Source organism: Pezoporus wallicus, unplaced genomic scaffold, assembly GCF_028554395.1.
Source record: "Pezoporus wallicus isolate ANWC-B61680 ecotype Strahan unplaced genomic scaffold, APGP_CSIRO_Pwel_v1 contig_2908, whole genome shotgun sequence".
Lineage (NCBI taxonomy): Eukaryota > Metazoa > Chordata > Aves > Psittaciformes > Psittacidae > Pezoporus > Pezoporus wallicus.
In genome coordinates this window covers 3,364,487-3,386,508 of record NW_026642179.1, presented here as the reverse complement: position 1 = coordinate 3,386,508, position 22,022 = coordinate 3,364,487, and the positions used below count along the sequence as shown (strand labels likewise).

Here is a 22,022-nt window from a genome sequence, read left to right as displayed (position 1 = left end):
TGTATTCCTGTTGGTAATAAGCAGTGTTAGAGTGAAATGTGGCTGATTCTTGTGAGATTCTCAGAGTGCCTCCTCTATTCTGTGGCTTTCAACTTCTTTCAATAAGCAGGTCCCTACAAAGTTTTAGGTGGCAGTTGGGATCCTCAGCAGATTAAATATGCTAAGAGAAGGTCTGTTAGTCTCAGTTGCTTTTCTGGGATCCCTCAGAAGCAGCCTGAAGACCTACAGAACTGTGTCACAAATAGCAGATTTTGTTTGAAGAATAGATACTTTCTCTCCCTCTCTCTCATATATAATAAACCTCTTTCTTTCTCTTATACATAAGACTCTGCTCTCAAAGAAAGAGCACTTATGTTTGCCTTCAGTTAGGCGGGCTGCATGGGAACGTATGTGGGAACTATGGAAATGAAAGCATTTGAGTTGCTTTTTGTCCTTTGTTGGGGCTTTTTTTGCAAAGGGTATTAAGGCAAGAAAAAGGGAAACATGCAGACTTGGATAAAACCTTTTAGATTCTCACCAGCTCTTTTCCTGCTCTCAGCAGACAGAAAGCCAAGTAAAACATTACAGCTCATGTCTCTTCCCCTCCTGCATAACAGTTCTGCAGCAGTTTATTTGGGCACTCCTGCATTTCAACCTAACAAGGTATTTATTGCTTATGTTTAGAAATAGCAAAGGAGGCCTGGAAACCACTATATACAGCCGTAAATTGTTTGTTATTAAAAATAATATTTCTTACAGAAACCACAGTACAACAATGGGTTATACCGGAGAGTACGATTCTGACTTTATTAGGACAACTGCCTCAGATACCTCAGGACACATGAAGCTGGTTTTCTAACTGGCTGATAGCGATGCCATGTCCATATCAGTACTGCTCACTAAGCAGGATGAAACTACTTTCCTTATTTTTAATCTTAACTTCACTCTTGTGAAGCTGGAAACTTGCTTCAGACTTGCAGCTCAGGGTAACCACTGCACTTCAGGAGAGGTCTAAGACACTGTGCCTGTATCTCCTCTTCTGCTCTTAGGAATGTTATAAAGAGCTCCAATATATCAGCTCTTACACTGAAGGAGCAAATTCAGTGTGATGTATTAAGCTGTAGGTATTTTATTGTGTTTTTATTACACTACATGCCTCAATCACCACAACCCTTAAAGTTTAATACCACTTTGTGTTTCCTCCACATCTTGCACTCCACTACCACCCAAACACTCACTTTATACCAGTGCTTCAGGTGACTGACACTTCCTAAGGAAAGAAAAAAATTGAAGTTATATGACCTAAATTAAGTGGAGTGGCAATTTAAGGCTGTTAGTCTGCAGTCCATTACTGATATATCTAGATGTAAGTACAACATAGGTTTTATTTCTTACTCTTGCTTCTATTGCACTTTTTCAAAGACGTGAAGAAGCACTCTTTCTGCACTGCTCAAGAAAGATCCCGTAGTTAAAATCCAGCCTACTTTCATTCTAGGAACTTCCTGCTTTGTGTACAAGGTTTGCCAAGCCAAGAAACAAACCTGCAAAAGCAGGTAATTTTATGCAGCACAACCCAAGCGGCACATTAATACAGCAGTTCTGCCAACAACCCGTTTCACACAGGCTGTGAAGTCAGTTATGCCCACAGGTCAAATACTGAGGCTTCAGTCACCACAGCAAGTCCCTCCCCATAACTCTGCATTCCTGATGTAAACACCCAAAGCGCTTGGAACCCGTGAGCAACATGTCAGAGAACATGGAAATTACAGGAGGAAAGCAAGGGCAGGCAAGATTTATTTGCCAGGTATCCAGGGTATTTGTGTGCCTTACTGGCTATTCTGCAAGCCTGCAGTATCCAGCATGTTTTGTCTCGAGGCAGCTGATTGCTGACTCAGAAGCTCTGTAAATTCCTTGGCTGGAGCATTGGGAGAGAAAGACAAAGGCCATGAAAAAAAAAAGCATGCAAGAACAGTGTTCATGTTGCTATTTACAATAATAGCATGAGGTTGTCACTGACTCATGACTGCAAGTACGCTCAAGACCTCCAGCACTTGCCCAGGACAAGTTTTCTTTGAAACCAACGCAAACTGAAGACACAGGCAATGAATAATTCCAGGTGGTGGTTCCTTCCCACAGTCACCACAGATGCAGGAATATGAATATTTTACCAAATGCATGTACAAGTCCAATGCCTTACTTCTGTCAAATGCAAAAGATAGGAAGAGATTTTGCAAGTGATTCACGTAATGAATTTGGTTGTACAAATTCATGTTCCTGCAGAAAGTGCTGCAAATGCAGAGCTCCTACATTCCAGGCAAATAGCCCCCCCCCCCATAGGGGTCACACACACCACCACCCACCCACACACATTTTCCATCCTGATTTTGTTAAAAGTGCTCATTCAACTAATGACTTGTGCCTGGAAAAACAAAATATTATGGAAGTGTATTTTCCAGCATTGTTCTCTGTTTTTTCCCTGGCAGAAACTATTGGGTTAATTCCATCTAAATTCACAGCTTGTCCTGTCTAGCTTAAAACAGCATTTTGGGTGAATAAAACATTGCCAAAGTAACTGTACAGCTCTACTTTCAAATGCCGAGTTTCTCTGAGCACAATGTAAATGGTTTTTTCCGTTCTTGTTATTTCACAGCCAGGCAAACACCATAGATCTACCCTTGACAGACAAAAGAAGTCAGAGATCAACAAACTGCAGCAGTACTGTATGGAATCTGAAAGCAAGTTGGTCCATCACTCATAAAACTACTTATAGCTCCAATAGCCCAAATTTCCCATTGATTTCATCCTTTCCCTAAAATTCTCAGTTCCCCAGAAACATTCCCTATGCCCTTTGTCTCCTTTTCATGGCCCCTCAGCTTCTGCCCGAGTGATGCTCAGTATCACGCTCTGGAAACTCTGAGGTTACTGCAGTACCTAGGCAGTCAGTACACACTTACAACTTGGTTAGGAAAAGCCTAAGCACAGATGATTAAGATTATGCTGCAAACAGTGGGGACACCTATTTTTGTCTCTCTCCTCCACCCAGCCATCAGTTTTCTTGTAGGAAACCAACAACCTTTGAGATTTTTATTCCCTGTCAAATCTGGATGATATTGTTCAAAAATTAAGGATGAACTGAAAAGCAGATGGACAAATGGCTCAACCCCATAAGCCTCCCTTCTTTAGGAAGCCACACTAAAAGAAGTCTTTATTCCAACAGATGAAAATGTCTGCTTTCATTTCCAGGATTTGATTTATTTTACTTTTAGCTAAAACTAAAGGATAGCCTTGGCTACAATGTGTTCATGTCCTTCTAAGTGATCATGGGTATCAATAAGTGCAACTTCAGGGCAGTGGCGAGACTGTGGAACACATGGCAAAAAAAGGACAATTTTGATAAGAAAAGCTAAAATGTGAACTGTCAATTATTTTAGCTCTGTATCATGCAGACAAAGAATGTAAAAGCAGGAAGACAAAGGTGTGGCTGCCATTGTTTGCCGCTTCCTTTTGTACGGGGGCGGGGGGGGAAGACAGGGGACAGACACGACCCACCAGCACTGTCCACGGTATGGTTTAAGATGGAATTTAGATCTGCCCCCATTCATAAAATTCAACACTCAAATACACTGGCAAAAAGATGTTTGTATTTTAACATTCTTGTCCAATCTGATCTGGTGGGCTTCTGCTCACCATATGGGAGTCTCCTGGGTCTCTATCTCTTTCCTGTCTCTACCCTCCCTCCCAAGCTAGGACAAAAGTGGGAGAAGCAGACCAAATATGAACTTGGTTGCTAATACAAGAATCTATTCTCAAGGAGAAGATAAAGGCACACATACAAACAGTTCATGGAATTCTCTCATCAAGAAAACCACAATCCAGTAATGATTTCAAAAGAATACAGATTATATCCAAGAACATGGAAACATACACATACAGAAGCAATTACAGATAATATTTTGCGTCCCAAATTCATACCCAGGTACTCAAGAAAACTGTGCATGTTGTTGATGTTATGCTCTTAAGTGCCACAACGAGCTGCTGAAAACATTAAACCTACAAAATAAAACCTTTTATCTCTATGAATTCAACAAATATATTCTGCTGCTCTGTCATACACAACTCTTTGATCGCAGCAGAGTCCCTACACTGAATGAACACCAACGTAAAAGACCAAGAAACTGATCATCTCTTTTTTTTGGAAGAAAAGAACAAAAGGAAATTATACTAAGGAACAAGTAGCTGCCCCCTTATAAGATGATAAGGGTAGCTGTTGTGTTGGAATACAAGTTTCAAGAATCACCACTACGTTAAATGCCCGATACAGACACATACTAGGGAGATCCCTTTACAGCACAGATCTTCATACTGGGTGGCCAATAACCAATGCAGTGATCCCTATGCAACTAGCACCAACCCACCAGCTGGGGCGAGTATGTTTAGGTATGTTTAGGAAGCTGGGGACATTCTTTATAGCTTGAGACTGTCACTGTGCTGTAAAGAAGCACACAGTACTCAACATGCACATCAAAAGAAAAATTTACTTCTCAGAGTAGTAAATGTGCTTTGATTCCAATGGTAAAAACTACTACATCCCACTAGAATCAAAACTAACAATGAACTTTATGGACTGTGGCCATTGACACAGCAAGTCATACGAGCAACACTCCCATTAGACAGCAAAGGCTCCACTTGTCATCTGGGTGGTAAAACCCACGCATCTCCTACACAGCCTCCTGAGAAAACACAAGTCCTCAAAACACAAATCCAGCTGTTTCAATATAGGAAGCCTTCAGTCTACAAACATCTCGCATAAGACTGTATCTCAAACATGCAGGCAGTCGGACTGTATTTTCTGATGAGCAACACATATACCACTCCTAAGGTAAGCGTACAATCCCTCCTCAGTAGGTAAAAGTGACTTCACTACCAGACTGAAGCACATGGAGGCTTCTCACTCCACCACTTAACAGGACAAAAAGACTGAATGGCAATCCCTCATCTGAAGTGGTTTGAAGCTGTTCCTTATATTTCAAAATAGAAACCCAGCCTAAAGTTAGTTCCCACCCAGTTTTACAAGCTGGACTTACCCAGAGATCTTCAAACACTATCAAATAACCCGAGGAAAGTGGTTATGCAAAAAAAACAAACAAACAAACAAACAAAATAACCATAAAACCCCCTAAAAAAAAAAAAATAAAATAAAATCACTGGAATGACACTTTCACAAAACTTTATTTCTGTGACTTTAAAACAGGGACCAAACAAATCGGTCGCCTTAGCACAGCAAGATCTACAGCTTGTGATTTCATACAGCACATGGAATGATTCACCTTTCTGAGCCAATATGCTACACCACAGGAAAAGGAGGTTTTCAGAAAAGCTTAACGGAACCTTAGAGAATGAGAACGTCGTTCTGACCCAACTAGGAATTTTGAGAAGGAAGACTGGAAACTACAAACACACTGTAACGACTTCTGCAGCACAGTGAGCCAAGTGCCCTGAGGCCCTCAGGTTCTGCCAGCACATTGATTGCCACAAGCCATTCCCTGACACAATGAGAAAACAAATAGAGCCTATGTTTATATTAAAGAAAAGGGGCAGGAAGGGAAGAGGAGATCTCAAAAGAATTTCCTAATGAAACTTACATGAACACAACTTATACACTTATAAGTGAAGGCTTCTATCTGTCAGAACCTGGTACCAAAACACAGACTGGAAAGATCACAAAAGTTAATGCAGGAAAGATAATCAACAAGGACAAAGAGAGACACAACCACATGACCTGCAAGTGACAAATGGGAAAAAAAATACCATTCTTTAAAGAGCATGTCAAATGGTTCCTGAGATCTGAAAAATCAAAAGCTCTAGCATCTAATGTAGCATGTGCTTGTCTCCCTTTACGTGCTTCAGTTCTCCCTTTTATTACCTAATCATGCCTTACGCAGAACAAAGGTTACTAATCATGTAGAACTGCAGTGTCTAAATGAGGCTGAATTTATCAACGTCACCTTCAGTTAAGTCATCAAGAGAAATATCTTAGCCCCTCAGAGGCAAACTCAGAGTGGTCATCCATGACCATATTTACCCTAATGAAGGCAGATGGCTGCCTGCAGTTTTAACTCCAAGGCTCACTCCTCAGTGGTTGGGTAAACACCAGACTCTCACAAAACAAAGAAAAAACCCATTCTGGTTACAGAGATAACAAATGTACATGGGAAAGCAAGTTTTATTTGTGCTGCTTCCAACTCTCAGCTACTATGGGTGTGGAAGAGAGGCAGGCACTTCCTTGAAGGAAACGGTGGAGAAGGGAATAAGAAAATAGGATTAAAAGATTCGTAATTACAACCTCCACTCACACTCAACTAGCTATGGCAGCACAAATTGAGCCCACTTCACAGAGCACTTCAAATGGATTATTTAATGGATGTATATCCTGTTTCTGCGGAGGAAGACTGAATATAGAAAGCAGAAGGACTTAAAATTTCTGGATATTTTTTTTTTTTCCTAATGCAGATCTCGCAAGATTCCTTTGGGAGCCAAGAAACCAAAGAAAAGAATCATTTGAATAAAAGAGCCATAAAAATTTATTCAACACACAAACCACTTCATTTGGAAGCTGTTCATCTTCAAAAACAAAACAAATCCCAAGCTTTATTCTAGGACAAGTCCAGGAAGGGCTGGGAGCATGCCACAACCTGTGGGTGCAACCTTGCCTTTATAATTACTAGGAAAATACACACACAGGAGCTCAAAAAAACACCTAAAAAATGGAACCTTACACCCAGACCTCCAGAACTGCACTTCCTTTCTCTTAACCAGAAAGGTCCAAACAGCGATAGCATCTTGAGGTCTCATCTCCAGATGAGGACCAACACCTTCTTTACTACCTGCATACGCTTTCACTTGTCACTGTTATATATCCAGCACTCTATATCCCAGCTATCATATGCTCTAATCTGCCACTGCCTCCGCAGCCCATGCATGGCCAACCAGCAGGCCAAATCCACCAAGCTTCATTGCTGCCAAACAAAATCCCACAGTGTGTTTATACCCATTGATGGGTGTATCCTACACATGTAGCTCAAATCACTACACCTAGCCCTCCTTTCTCCTTTAAAGTTATGCATGAAAATGTGTGCTAGGTAGTCTCTGTACATATCTAAAACCAGAAATGGCAATGGCAAGGAACTCGATCAAGGGTAGATGCAGCAGGCTGTTTCTGGATGCTACGCAGGCCACCACAGGCATGTATTGTCCTCCCACATTAGTCACTAGATTAGACCATAACATTAAGCAATTTAATTTAATTTTGCAAAGGCAGAGAATTACACTCCTCAGCAGGAACACTACTGGCTGAACAGAGTTCCAACAGGACACAAAGCAGGATTTGAAGGGAACCAGAAAGAGACTGGTTTCCATTATGTTCTGATCATTTTTTTTCTGGAATGACTGGCAGATTCAGTATGGAGTTAGTCCTCATTTTCATGGTAGAAAATATTTGTCTACACTTGTAAGGCACTGTGCTTCTGGGTAACAGAAAAGATATTGAATGTGTTCAATCTAAATGATGCTAAATCCCAACTCATTAGATCACAAGAAGAAAGCACATGCAATAATCCCATAATATATTTAATAAATTAGATAATTTAATTTAGGTCTATTCCACAAGTCCCACAGATCTCTTCCAAAGAGAATAATACCCACCCTTTGCACAATCTTTAGTAACAATAATAATTACAAAAAGCAAAGCAAAATCCAATCCTTGGCAACTAACAAACTTCATTGTGAGCCTGTCAAATGACAGCTGATCAAATCTAGCAGCTTAATGAAAATACATCCCTATTACACAATCACATGTGTCTAATACTTCCTATCATTCATTTTCCTCATAGGTACAAGGAAAGCTTTTATCAGGAGTCAGGAATATACTGTAAGCAACCAACCTATTTACCATTTTGGCTAAACTATGACAAAAATGTAGAACAAAGAAGCTACATTTTCTCAAATTACAAAACATACCAAAACCTTGAAAAGTAATCCTGGATAGCGTATGGCAAGAACAAAACTTGTAACATCAAACTTTCAGCTCTGGACATTATATCATTTGCACATAGTGTTACATAGATCAAAAATAGTAACCAAGCAGTATGTTCCGCACTTGGCTGGACATTTGATTCTCAGTAAACCCTGAACTAGTTTCAATTGGCCAGATACTGATTCCCCTCCAGCCACCAAATGCAGAGGAGATGCCTCTCTCAGCAAAGACCATGCCAAGCTCAGTGCCTCAAGCAAATGAAAATCTGTTAGGAAATCAGTTACAGAGGAAAGAGGTGGAGGCGGTTTTGTGATTTACTCTCCTCTCCCTGAGGCTTTGGCAAGCAGTTTCTGAAATAAGATGGCAGTCCTCGCTTCCTGAGGCAGACATTACTAGTCTGCTCAAATACAGCTGCACTGGTGGGGACATGAAAAGACTTGGTATGAATTAGCCAGAGATTTAATCCAATCTGTGTGCAAGAACATCATTCAGCAGATTTTTTTCCAAGTATCAAGTACACAGAAAAGCTTCTCTCTTTGCCTTTCATTCCCAAGGACTTTTCTGTCTGTTCTTTTTTATTCCATCCTCCTTTGAATATAGGCCATTCAGCAAGGATATATGGGGAACTCCGGCAGATATCCTTACCTGAACCTCCCAGCTACGTGGCAGAGAAAGTTGTCCTGTGAGAGGGCATGAGCACCCTCTTCACTTAATGCAGGTCTGAGAATCCCCACCAAGGAATCTACAGTCACCTTTTGTGCAAGACATCTACAGGCATCATTTTAATAGGTCAAGCTCTCAGTGGCTACAGAGAGCTACCATACTGTGACACAACTTGGGACTAGCCCGGTTCCCCAGCCCTGATGCACTGCTTTGTCACTGCACTGCTTGAAGGCTGGAATTTGTTTCATAGGTTTTCCACTGGCAGATAATTCAGTTCTGGACCTCAGGCTCCAATTGAACAATTTCCATAATCCCTTATTTCATAATACCATCCTCCATCTGGTATTTAAGCACTAGCCAGAACAACCCTTTTTTAAAATGCTTTTAATGCAGCAAGTAGAAGGAGGAAGAGAGACTAAAGGCACCTTGTGACTTTCTCAGGGATAATACCAACAGGCTGCTGCTAGCTTATCTGAAGGCAGGTAGTAACTTCAGAATCAGACTGACATACTCTCTTTAAGAAGAAAAATACTGAAATTAAGAAATACTTTCTTCATCTACTCCCTGCTTTCAGGCTCAGTCAGCCAGAACGGACTGGCAGCACAGCTCTGTAAATCAGGGATGGCCAACAGTGGTGGTGGAACCACAGCATGACCATCAGTAAAATCCATATGCCTACTCATTCCACCTCCCTGTTCTTCCCCATGCATACATCCCAGAAATTATCAGAAGTAGCCTTTTCTCCATGGGCCCAAGAGAACTGGCTAACTGTAAATGAAAAACCTCCTATTCTATGGGTATAGACTAGAAAACTCTTTTACATTTGGATCTTCAAATACTCTGAGTGACCACAGTAAAAAAGCAAATCTGTTACAGAAATTCTTCATTTCTGTAGCATCCCTGGCTTTCTAGAATAGAATATTTCACTTGGGAGAAACCTACAGCAATCATCTAATCCAACTGCCTGGCCAATTCAGAGCTGACCAAAAGTTAAAGCATACTGTTACAGGCATTGCCATTCTGAGAGCAATATGGCTTGTTTCCCTTCCCTGGCTGACACCACCACTGGGCACGCACCTTCTATGATAACTACTGAATTACGCTCTCTAACTATAGAGGATAACTGAGGAACACTCATTTGCAAAACCAAAGGGCAGACAGAAGGATCTAAGGCTGACAGAAATGAGCAGTTTCCTGAGCCATATCATGCTGTGACAGCTGAGATTAGTAATGCTTCTTGTCCCATCCCTGTTATCAACTCAGAAGCTTCTTCCTAAACCCAGTTGTTTTTATAATCAATAGCTTTCTTTTAATTTCCAGTCCAAGTTCATACTTCTTCACTCCTGTGATGATACTAACCTATGCACTAGTTTCCTTCCTCTTCTATACATATTTATGGACAATGCCACATCCCATCCTGATCTTCATTATACTGAGGCTAGATCATGCTCTCCTAGTCTAAGATAGGCTCTCTTTTCCTAGGCCTTCCAATAAGAACAACTGCATATTGTTGGGTTTGGGTTGGATTTTAGGGGTTTTGCAGTGGAGATTGTGTGTACGTAATTTTATGAAGGCCTACAGCTCTCCACTGCATATGGCCAGATGAATTCTCACAAGAGAATAGTGTAACAGGGTACATACTGCAGGTAAGACCCTTTTCTGACAATTCTGGGATACCTTTAGCCTCTTCCACATCTACAACCCAGTTCTAGTACACATTTTAATGTATGCATTCATTACAAATATCACTATTTCTCCTTTATTGGTCATTCTCAAGTTAAAGGACTCCAGACTGTATCATTACTTTTTTTACACTATTTAATTTTATTTGTATCCTGTAAAGTCTAGTTCTTTCTAGAGAATATCAGTGCAAATATCAAGTTAGTCTCAAAGGATTAGCATCATGCCCCTCAACCTTAACCCCAACCTCCACTTCCTCTTTTAAATACAATTTGGTACTGTTTTTTCCCAAGGAAGATGCCATGAAGTACAGTATTCACCCCAAACTCAAGCCTCACCCATTTTCCCAACTGAGCAGCATCACTTATAAGTAGCTTTTCATGTATATGTGATGCAAGCATAAAGCATTATGTGGAATATATGATGCCTTATATAAAGCTAACAATGCTTCACAGTGCATTCATTAGCAGATAAGTATTTTGTGGTCATATCTCAGTGGCCTTCTTGTGGGTACAGCAGGGGCTGTACCCACAACACTGCACTTCCCAGGAAAGAATCAAAATGCCATACATGGGAAACTGACTGACCTCAAGCAACACCAGTAGGACGAAACGGCATCAGGGCTATCAGAAATGCACATGATCAAATTGTAAAAGAAACAAGTACGATACTTGGATACATCAGTCTCTCCAGAAAAGATTAAAATGTCTCTGGTCAGAAGACGAATAAAGCTTCACATGGAAGCTTCCCATGGGCTGTTAGGCTAGTCAAACTAACAAAAAACTTGCCATCAGCACTCCCAATCTCCCCTACTACTTGACCCATTTCTATCAACATAGTAAGTAAGGCAGAACACCTTCGACAGTTGCAGAAAAATGTGTGTTAGCTTTTGTACTGCAACGTTTGAAACCAGAGAAACAGGGTTCTAGAGCACTCTCCCATGCTAAATGCCCAAAGCAATTAAAGACTCAGTTTATTAATAGAATACAGTTTTCTGAGACTGAAAGGGAACAGACCACATTCTAGGATTTGCCTCTAAACTAGTGCAGTGCTTTGATATTACTGTACATATGCAGACATGAAAATATATACATAATTAATAAGCCAAGCCAGAATGATCTTGACCATGAATGCAAACACGTATGCATTGCAAAAAAGCTTTACTGAAGGTTCATAATGCTGTCCAAAATTATCAGCTTTCAAGATCTTTAACAGCAGAAAGATGCATTTCCTATCCAAGAAGCTGGTACAGTAGCCATTCCTGTAACCGCCTGTCCTCTGACGCATGTGTTGTGCAGGGTGGGAAGAAGGATGAGGGAGGTGACCCCAGTCATTTGAAACGCCATTTCCTTGCAAGGATGGATGAAATTTCGCTTCTTACTCTATTTTAAAGAATTACACCCTTGAAAGCTGAAGGTGACAACAGACTTTCAGAATTTTGCCTATGTGCGCAGGGCTAAAAGTAAGCACTGTAACAGAACGGCTGTTTGGAATGAGAAAGGTTCATACAAGGTCCATACAGTTTCAAGAAAGCTGTGCTTTGGTAGTGCACCAGGATGAAGAAGCAGTATACTAAAAACTGCTGGTGCACTCCTGTATGTTGTTGACTTTGGAAAATGAAATCTGAATGTTGCTCTTCCCTGAAGGCTTAGATATGCTATGCGAAGGAATACTTCAGGCAATTTATGCTACATCTGTGTCTGCGCAGCTAATAAAGGAATTTAAGATGACTACAAGCTATATAGGTATAATCAGTTCACCGAATTACATCAGAGACTTTAAGAGGTAAGTACTGTTCTAGTCTTCCAAGCCTGTATTATACCGTGCAAGAGTCCATTATCCCAAAAGAAGAAAAAATACTTCATGTGCCTCTGAATTGCTCTTAAAAACAAAAGACAATAACAGTGTACTTGACTCAGGATTGCTCTAATCCAACCTTGAATGAGCTTTGTTTTTCCTTTTGTGTACATGCTATGTAACAGTGACTTTACTTCCATTAGTGTCTTGGCTAACCCCTCAGATCTGACAGTAATACAGCCATTAAGCAAGTGGGGTTTCAAGTTTAACAGAAAGATGAGTACTCATACATGTCTTTTACTTCAGTCCAGAGTTGTTGGCACATTTATAAGCAGCCATAGATTGAGACCTGCTAGTATGTTAGAGAAACACAATAAAAACAGCAGCAAGTTCACAGTATCTAGCTGTAAAGAAATTTGAACCTATGTCCTTGACAAGCTTCAGTATTATCCACTGGATATAAGAGGTGATCCCTTCGGCAGGCTGGATTGCTACCTATTAAAGTGCAAGGTAACACTGAATCAATATGGCCAATAAAATAAGCACCTTGCTATTAAATGCTGTTTTCCCTGGAAGAATTTAAAGCACTGTAGAAACCTGTAAGGAGTTGACAACACTGCAACAGCTAGCTGCAGCAAGGTAGATGTGGTTGCAAAACATCTGCAAACAAACCCAATCCATTATCTAAGGTGGGTTTGTTTTTTCACCTCCTAACTAAACAGCACGTCAACCTCTGCCCACAGCTATTTCAATCCTACCTCAGGTCAGCTCAACAAGTTTGGGGTATAATCTTCAGATGCACCATGCTTGGAGGACTAATGACCAAATGAAGTGAAGATGAGCTCTCCTTTCACAGAAATACAATGATGCTCTGTGGCTGGAGTGTCCACGCTGGATGGCTCCCTCTCCCAGCAGTCTTTTCTACAGACTAGATGTAGTACTGAGCAACGTCCAGCCTGTTCCCCTCTTTTGGCTTCCTTCACTGAACATAAGAAGTTAAAATCATGTGCATGGAAAGAAAAACTAGTCTGTTCCAACTCAGCTATATTCAACAACATGAGTCAGTATGAAGCTGACCCTAACAGTACCAACTGGAGGTCTACCATGCAACCAGCTTTCCTCACATCAGTGTATTTGAATGCAGAAGGATCATTTCTAGGGGAAATGCATCCATGTTTGCCTATCTTTTCTTTGTTAGGGAAGTTAATTTGGCTGTTGATTAGGGAATGCACCAGCCTACTTTGTATAAAATTCTTTATTTGACGAGTGGGCCAAATTAAGAAGCTGTGAGTCACAGAACCACAGAATAATTAATGCTGGAAAGGACCTCTGGAGATTGCCTAGTTTGATTCCACTGCTCAAAGCAGAGACAACTAGAATAGGTTACTCAGGACTATGCCCAGTTGGGCAAACTAGGAGATTGCCTAATTTGATTCCACTGCTCAAAGCAGAGACAGCTAGAATAGGTTACTCAGGACTATGCCCAGTTGGGTTTTGAGTATCTCCAAGGATGAAGTCATGAGGGATGCTTTAAGCCTAACATAATACCCCTTCCAGCAGTCAGACATGCATATTTAACCTCAAGGCAGATTAATTTTTATGTAACCAAGCAATACGAGAGAGGATAGATGCCCAAGCCTTGGCATACATCACCCTAAAAGGTAAAGTCAAGAGAGCCAAAAGCAGCAAGTCTTTCTTTTCCCTATATTCATGAAACTCACAAAGTTCTCAGATTTCCTCCTTACCTTGAAACCAAATGAACTGTTTATTCACAGGCCTCATGGAACAGTAAACAAAAGAAAGCTTAACCCATGAAGACAACACATGAACCACCTCTGTAGCAGATGGGATTGTAGCTGTGAATCCCACTTCACGTTCTACTTTCTAAACAAAGGCAATACCTAGCCCAAGAGTTCAACTAAACTGCCTCCTCTCTGCTTGAAAATAGTTCTTATTGGTCCAGTTTGGCGACACCTGAACTTGCAGTAAACAAGCTCTGGGAGAATAAGAAAAACAACACTGAAGAGAACCTCAAGAAGCAATTATTGTGTTGGTCCAGATGTTGACCCGGCACAAGTTTCTTAGGAGTTGCGGTATGAAAGAGGTACCTAGTGATGAAAACAAAAATAGGAAAAAAAACATGCTATATTTTCCAAGAGTAGAGTGTAATTCCTGGCAGTGGGGCCACAGGCAGTAGCTATTCAGCTGGCAACTGACCCACTAGGTTTTAAATAGATAGTTCAAAGCCAGAGATTATTTTCTTATCCTGTGCTGTCAGTGTTACAAGGCTGTGAGCAATGGTAATACCAACGTACAGAGATGAATGAAAAATGTTTCACTTGATAATTAACTACCTTTGCTTTTAAAAAGCCACCTTTTGGATGACTTGGAATATGTCAGTATAATTTATAACACTGGGTATCCATAGAATCCAAAGCCCCATGGTTCAGTTTTAGTGCAATCAAGAGGCTTTAGTTCTTGGAGGGTTATCATTTTCATTTTGACATATAAAGAACTTTCTCATTAAAATAAGGTTCATCTCTGGGATGAGAAGTTGTTTCTGGTGTCAGTTCATTGTACTACTTATAAGTACTTGGAAAAACAAGGGATTTTGCTAGGGTGGGAATAAAAGGTCACTTATGGGGAAGACAGGCTAAGAAACCAGCTGAGTAGGATGACCCTACAAACACCTGATTTAGAAAAATAGCCCTGTTTAGTGGATATCTATTACACACACACGTTGGCCTGGAGATCCTCTAGCAGGTCAGCCCTCTTATGCCCGTGGTCCTTCTTCCTTTCCTCACCCACTAATAGGAGGGTCTGGCAACACGATTTGAGAAGATTATCAAGTCAAAGCTGGAAGTATGTTCCAGCCAGCAGTCTAAAAGTGAAGTTAATCATCTCAGCACCTTTAAAGGGGTAAGGCCTAGGAAAGATTGAGCAAAACTGTTTGCATTAATTGGTCTGAAACTAATCGCAAGGCATGTAAATGCCAAGTCTGATGGTATGGGTGAACAAGTCCTGGGCAATGGTTATTTGAGGCAACAGATGCTGGGAGATATAGAACATATTTCTTTACACTGTTCCACACAGATCATTTCATCAGTCTCATCACAACACTGAAGCTCTCAAGTCAGAGGTCTACACTAAAAAGAACTGATCAGTGTCTCCTCACAGGCAGCAGCCTAGGTAGGTGTGCTAAGCTAAATTCAACTACCGCATTGCCACACACTGTCACTGTGCAGACTTGTTCATAAACTTATGAATTTCTGTTGAAACTTGGAAAAAAATATCCCAAGCAACAATTTTCAGCTAAAACTTGTGCTATGGCACAACAATTCAAGTCTTTAGCCTAAAGAGGTCAGCTACTGCTTGTATTCACTGAGTTTCTTCTGCATTTGATACATTTATAGGCATCCTCCCTTTCACATAAAAAGGAGTCAGTCCTATTATAGGGACCCAATTTTTATTAAGAACAAGCTTATTCTCATTTAAAGAGAGAAGTCTGCACATCTGTAATTCTTGAATTATCAAGTGTTCAGGTTTTATGTGAAGTTTTTTCTTTAGTGACCTTGTTCCTTAAGTAAAATGCACGTCCCAGAGACAAAATAAGGCTCTGCAAATTATTAAACACATTGCTGCTCCTACAGTCCTTAAAAATCAATTATTTGAGGCCCACTTTTACTACCAAGTATTGAATATGCCATTAGGCACTTTTATTCCTTCCAAATTATTCATTTCAAAACTTGCTTCCTTACCATTTCTAAGTTCAAAAGCATTAATTACTTAAATGCTTGAGTTCTTCAGTTCACTGTTGAATGAAACAAAAAGGAGTGCAGATTTCTTTAGACTTTATTAAAACCACTAAAAAATAATACAAAGATTTAAAAATATCTTGGCATATCTAGTAATACTTTATGGAACACTATTATACAATGTTCAGTTTCCAGATAAGGTAAGCAACAGCGTTTTAGTTGTCCTGAGGTTTGAATCTGCCACAAACAGAATGAGCAGGAAAAGCTACTGCTTGGGTTTTCTTTCTTTCTTTGTTTTTAGATCCTGCAGTTAAGTGAACCCTCCTAAAAAGAGCAGCGATTCCTTTCTATACTATCTATTACAGACTGGCAAGAAGAGTACAGGGAATAGTTTCTAGGATGAGGACAGAGAAGCCTTCCAAAATCAGCTGCTAGTCTTCTAAGCTTAAGGACACTCTTCTTGGACTATTCTGGTCACCAATAACTGGAATGGCACTAGAGATTCCAGAGGAAAAGCTCTGTTATCCATCACTGGCAAGTGAGCTCTGCTGAACTCTGTCAATGTATCTTGGAAGAATCCAATGTTTCACTTTCCCTACATTTATAGTACTGCTAGAACAGAACGAGGAATACAAACCATTAAGCATTTTTTAACGTCTTGTCTTCATTTTAAATGTCAAAATTTATTCAGAGCACTGCAGCGTACATTTCTCAAAAAAAAAAAAAAAAAGCATTTGAAAGGTAAGTTCAGTCAAACGTGATGCGAAAATTCAATACCTGTACCCAAAACATAAGTACTAGCAGACACTTCTGCCTTCAAAAAGGCCAAAAGCAACATGCTTGTTCATCAAAACCAGTTCCTGAATTTTGCTACTTTCTCTTCCAATCCTGTGGTTTCACTGGGTTTATTAAATTGTATCGCTTGGTATTATTAAGCACTTACTGAGACTGCAAAAAGGAACACCACCACTTCTGTGGTTGGAAGGCTAGCCACACAACCTTCCTGTTAATGCACTATTAGAAGCAATAACATAGATGCACCCAGGATCTCCTTGTACACAGACCCAGAGTTTGCTTAAATCTATTTCACCTTATCACTGAAAGGTATCTGTTTCCCTTTCTCCCCGATTTTGGAAATGAGTTTCAGCTGTAGACCATGCTGCCACTACTCTTCTCTAACCAAACAAGATCAGCCTCTTCAGTCAGGGTCAGAGATTTGCTCTGACTCCTCACACGGCTGCAAACTATCACAAGAGAAATGAAAAAAGAAACACAAGATTTCTTGTCAGATGGGACCCAACCCTTAGGCACTAGTGGGATCTTCAGCTGGTTTATGCACATCATGAAGAGGCACCTACAGATACTCCTACACCTTAGACAAGAGGCTGTGAGACATGTAGTAATCTCCCTCATTTTGCAAAGTCGTGAAAGTTGATTAAAAAAAATAATAAATATCAACAAGTTCTTGGCAGAGGAAAAGATTTGTGTCAGTATTTCAGTATTTTACAAGACTCTGCAGCTCCAATTACCTCAGTATGACAACATGTCTGGAAAAAAGCTCTTCCCCCACCCCCCTTTTAGTTGCAGTAGCACTAAGTTGAACTAGAAGTTGCATAAGCACAAAAGCCAAGAACACCCAGCCTGCTTACTGTCAAAGAAAAATTAGTTTGTCTAGATCTTCTCACTGAGTTCGGGTCTTCTGGACACTTCAAGGAAACACATCTTTAAAAATGCAGATCCATTTCACCTAGCTTACCCCTTTTAAGAAAGGTTTCAATTGCTCATTTAATAGCCACATATTTAACTTCAGTGTTAAAACCCTGTTGATTTGTCACTGCCTTTTTTTGTGCTCTCAGCTGCTGTACACTAAGCAGAATTTCGTTCCAGGATCCTAATTTGACTTTTTAGGGCTACAGCTAACTGGCTCCCAAAACCACCTGGAAGAACATCAACCGGGGCAGTGCAAAGGGCTGCCATCAGGAACTGTGACAAAACAGTAAAGAAAAGCTCATACCCACCAGAAGTGCTGTGGAAGAGAGTCAAACTGCATGTTTGCTCTATTATCAACTTGGCACACTCAAGGGAAATTGTGGAAGTCTGTTGTTCAAGTCATTTAAAATTAGACTATTAAAAAAAAAAATAGCAGGAGGAATAAGCCTTAGCTGTCTAGATTATATTTCCTACAGTTTTGCAGAAAACTTAAGACAAATTTCCAGTTTATTTTTCATGCATGGGCAATAAGCTCGTGGAATGTGAATTACTGTAATGTTTGATGCTTAAGGGTTTAAACAGAACATCTGAACTCCAATATTATCCACACTATCCATTAATGTTCTTGGAGCTCTAGAGTATTTGGGTGCCTGACAAAATATATTTTTCACACTGAGTTCACAGGTCAGCAGAACACCTGATACTTGACCCCAAGTATTTATCCCAAGACATTGCTCCTCAAGCCCTCATACAACACAGCTATGGAGCATGACAGATGACAACCTTTATCCTATTTCTTTGGGAATCTTGACACAGGGAACACACTGTAAAAAGGTAGCATACATTACATTAGGTGAAAAGTTCCTGAATGAACAGAATTGCTTTTCCAGGTTATTGTCAGAAATCTAGTAGCTGCGAATGTTATTTTAGTGCAAGAGCTTGTGCCACCACCACCCTCTGATAAAAAGAATACTTACTGTTTTCCAGAACAACAGTTTCTAAGCTTAAAAATAAAACAAAAATCAAAGTACATGTTGTCAGACAATATTAATTACAAAGGTGTCCACCTATCATGCATTCAAAAGCCAGATGATGCTGAAATCAAGGCTGTATGATATTACCTGTTATACTCTGGTCTAATTGCACTAGTACAACAAACAGGTCTCCCACCTCTGCCAATGCTTCCACTTGGCCAGTACTCACTCACACATGACCACTGACTTTTGAATACTTTTTTGTTGTAGTTGTTCTCCACATCCCTGTCAATTTTTCAGCATCGATGCTTTTACTTCACGTGACACAGGTTTCCAAACAGCTTTTCAAAGGACCAGGACATCCAGGTCCCCATTCAGAATTCTCCCAGAAGTTTCCCAAAGGGTCAACCAGATAAAATCTACACATTTGCAATGGGAGTACTTCTGTGCTAAACCAAAAATTAATTTGTCTGTAACAGACAAAGATAATGATAATTTAATAAGAATGGTATAGAGAAAGGTGATTGTAGCTGTTCCGATTTTTAGTGTGATCATTTATATTCAATATTAGTCACACAGTATCCACACAAACCGCAAATTAGAGCTACTTCTCTTCGCAAGTTAACTGTAGATGTCATGCCATATTTTTTAGTCAGACTATAAGAGGCTTGAGGAATTTAAAAGTCAAAGCTAAAAAGCCATTTCTAACCACATATTGAAAGTCTAGCAAGAGTCACAAAATGTATTTCAACAAAACCTGCAATTTTATCCAAGTAAATGTACATGTTTACTTGCATAAAGAAACCCTCAAAGCACTTCCCGTCAAGCGTATTTGTCCCTTTCTTGCTCTCAGTGCAAGTGAGTCACTTATACAGTGACTTAACTCTTAAGGCTTCCATGCAATTTTGGCTATACAATGAAAAGTAAGCTGAAAGTATTTCTTCAGCATACATCATCAACACTTACAAGAAGAGGTACAAAAACAATCAATATAATGGAATTTTCTATAGGACCTTGCCATATTATTTTTTTACTAAAGTTCACTTACAATCAAGAAAACTTTTCAAAGATCAAGCTTCAGGCTCTGGCTCAAGCATTTTAAGCATTATCATCTGATTCTCTGAGAATTCAGAGCACCAGTTCACAAGCTTACATACACAGGGTTGGGAAAAAACCTTAAGATCATCTAGTTTCAACCCCCCTGCCACAGGCAGGGACACCTTTCACTAGATCAGGCTGTTTAAGGCCCTCTCCCTCAATTCATTCATACTTCATTCATACTAGCAAGTTTCAACTAAAGTTGTGAGCTACCAATATGGCTCTGAAAGGCCAAAATTCTTCACAGAATTATAGAATAGCTGGGGTTGGAAGCAACATAAAAGGTCATCTAGTCCAACCCCAATGTATTCCCATAAGTTACTATTATTCAGCTTGAAAGCCTACATTATTTAACATCTTCAGCTAGCAAGCTGCTCAAAGAGCAGAGCTCCAGAGCATGCCTACCCTCCTGGAGTATGCTTTGTTTGGGAAAATGTAAATCATCTGTGATGATCTGTCTTTCATGGGGTGAAGTTGTACCACAAAGCAGCTAAAGATATCACAAAATTATATGTTTGCAAGGAAGTAGCTAATTAAGCTTTGCCTCAGCAGGCAGAAAGCAACCACAGCTTGAACAACTACAATTTCTACAATAGTTTTGCATCTTTCTTTCCACAGCCAAAATACATGGTCCTCCAGATCCATTAAAGGGTTATGACTCACCTAGACAGCCCAGGTTAGATCTTTTTTTTCAAATCAGCAGAGATTTTCATGTGGCACAATTAAATCTGAATTACGTGGGTAACAAGTGCATCCAAAATCCAGAAGGGAGAAGTTTTAACGAAACAGGAAGAGAAGTTCAGCTGGAAACAATCCTGCAGCCAGGAAAGCACACACTGTCCTCAGTAGGAAATCTATTTACTCATCTTCAAAGCAGGAAGATGAGATATTCCTGAAAAAGTGCTAGATCAGATAAAGCAACAACTAAATTTAACTACTGTCATTCAGTTTGCGTCCAGCTTCAAGCCTCTGCCCATTCAAGCCCATGTTTAAACCCCACTTTCTGCCAGCTCAGCACCATTGTAGAAGAGAGCTACTGCAGCCTCCACAAAGCCTCCACTATGAGGAGTTCTATTTGACTGCAACATAAAATTTGCCCGTTTCCAAGCACTTTCTGAATTCTCAACTGATGCTGCCATCGCTTACGTGGTGCAGCAAAGCAAGCTGCTCCAGCATTCTTGCTTCCTTACTTCACTGCTCCTTTAGAACAACAACATATATCCTGCTGGCTAACCTCCTGTTTTCCAATTCTGCACTCCAGGGAAAAACCAATGCATTTCAGTTATGCATACTTACATCACTACCTACCAACTGAGGCAGGACAGAGTTCAGTTCATCCATTAAACCCTGCACTCTTGGCAGATAGTGAAAGAGGTGCAGGTGTAAAGCAGGAATCTATCATCTGTGATTTAAAGGGTGAGGGTAGATCAGGTGTAACAGCATAGTAGTAAGAGTGAGCCATGAGGCTCTTTGCTGAAGTTCTTAGAGCATATACAGACATTTTAGGGAGAACTGAATTACTATCACTTTTTTATTCTCCCCCCATCACAAACACACAGGGCGGTGGGCAGACAAACCCTTGGTGATGTGCCAGTTGGTTTTCTCTTCTCTCCCTAGAGGAGATAATTTCATGTAAGGAGCATGTATTTCAGAGTGCACATGGATCTCAGTGAAAGAAAATATCCAGAACTGTCATAAACTTTAAAATAAGGATTTCTGACCACAATGTGGCAAGATTGAGGAAGAAAGGGAGAAGAGGAAAAAGAACACTTGTTTTGAGACCTATTTTAAGTTCACGTCTCCAGGCAAAACAGCTTTTAGCATTGCTATCCTCAGTAAGAAGCTCCAGGGCCAGTTACTTTCATCTGTTGTTTTTTCTCTAAGGAATAACTAGGCTTGCATGCATAAAGTAGTCTAGCTTGGCTTGAGAGCATGCATGTGGGGGGAGGTGGGAAAATATATGAGTGGGCTGGAGGAGACAACAAGAAAATTGCAGTGCAAATACTGTTTACGAATGCTGCACAACACTGAGACCACCTCCTCAGTGGCTCAGGCAAATTATTAAATTAAACTCCTAACAACAGCAGCAGAGGTGGAGAGAAGCATGGTACTGTCTCATCCTTCACTCCGAAGGGAGGCAGAAGGGCAAGAATGTTCCATGCAAAGCTCCTAAGAGGACAGAGGAAGTTCTTTAGTTTTCCCCAGAAATTAAGCACTTGGCTGCCAACTCCAGTGAAGGAAAGTTGGCCTCAATCTCAGCACAGCACCTCCAATGAACAGTATATACAAGCAGGGCTCTGAAAAAAGCCACTGGAACAAGAAGTAGTAACTTGG

General features: G+C 40.3%; 1 protein-coding gene across 24 annotated transcripts in view; it reads right to left on the bottom strand.

Moving 5' to 3' along the window:
• The window catches only part of MICAL3 (microtubule associated monooxygenase, calponin and LIM domain containing 3), a 182,566-nt gene that overhangs the window by 109,686 nt on the left and 50,858 nt on the right, over window positions 1-22,022 (bottom strand). The gene's annotated exons all lie outside the window — the stretch shown is intronic.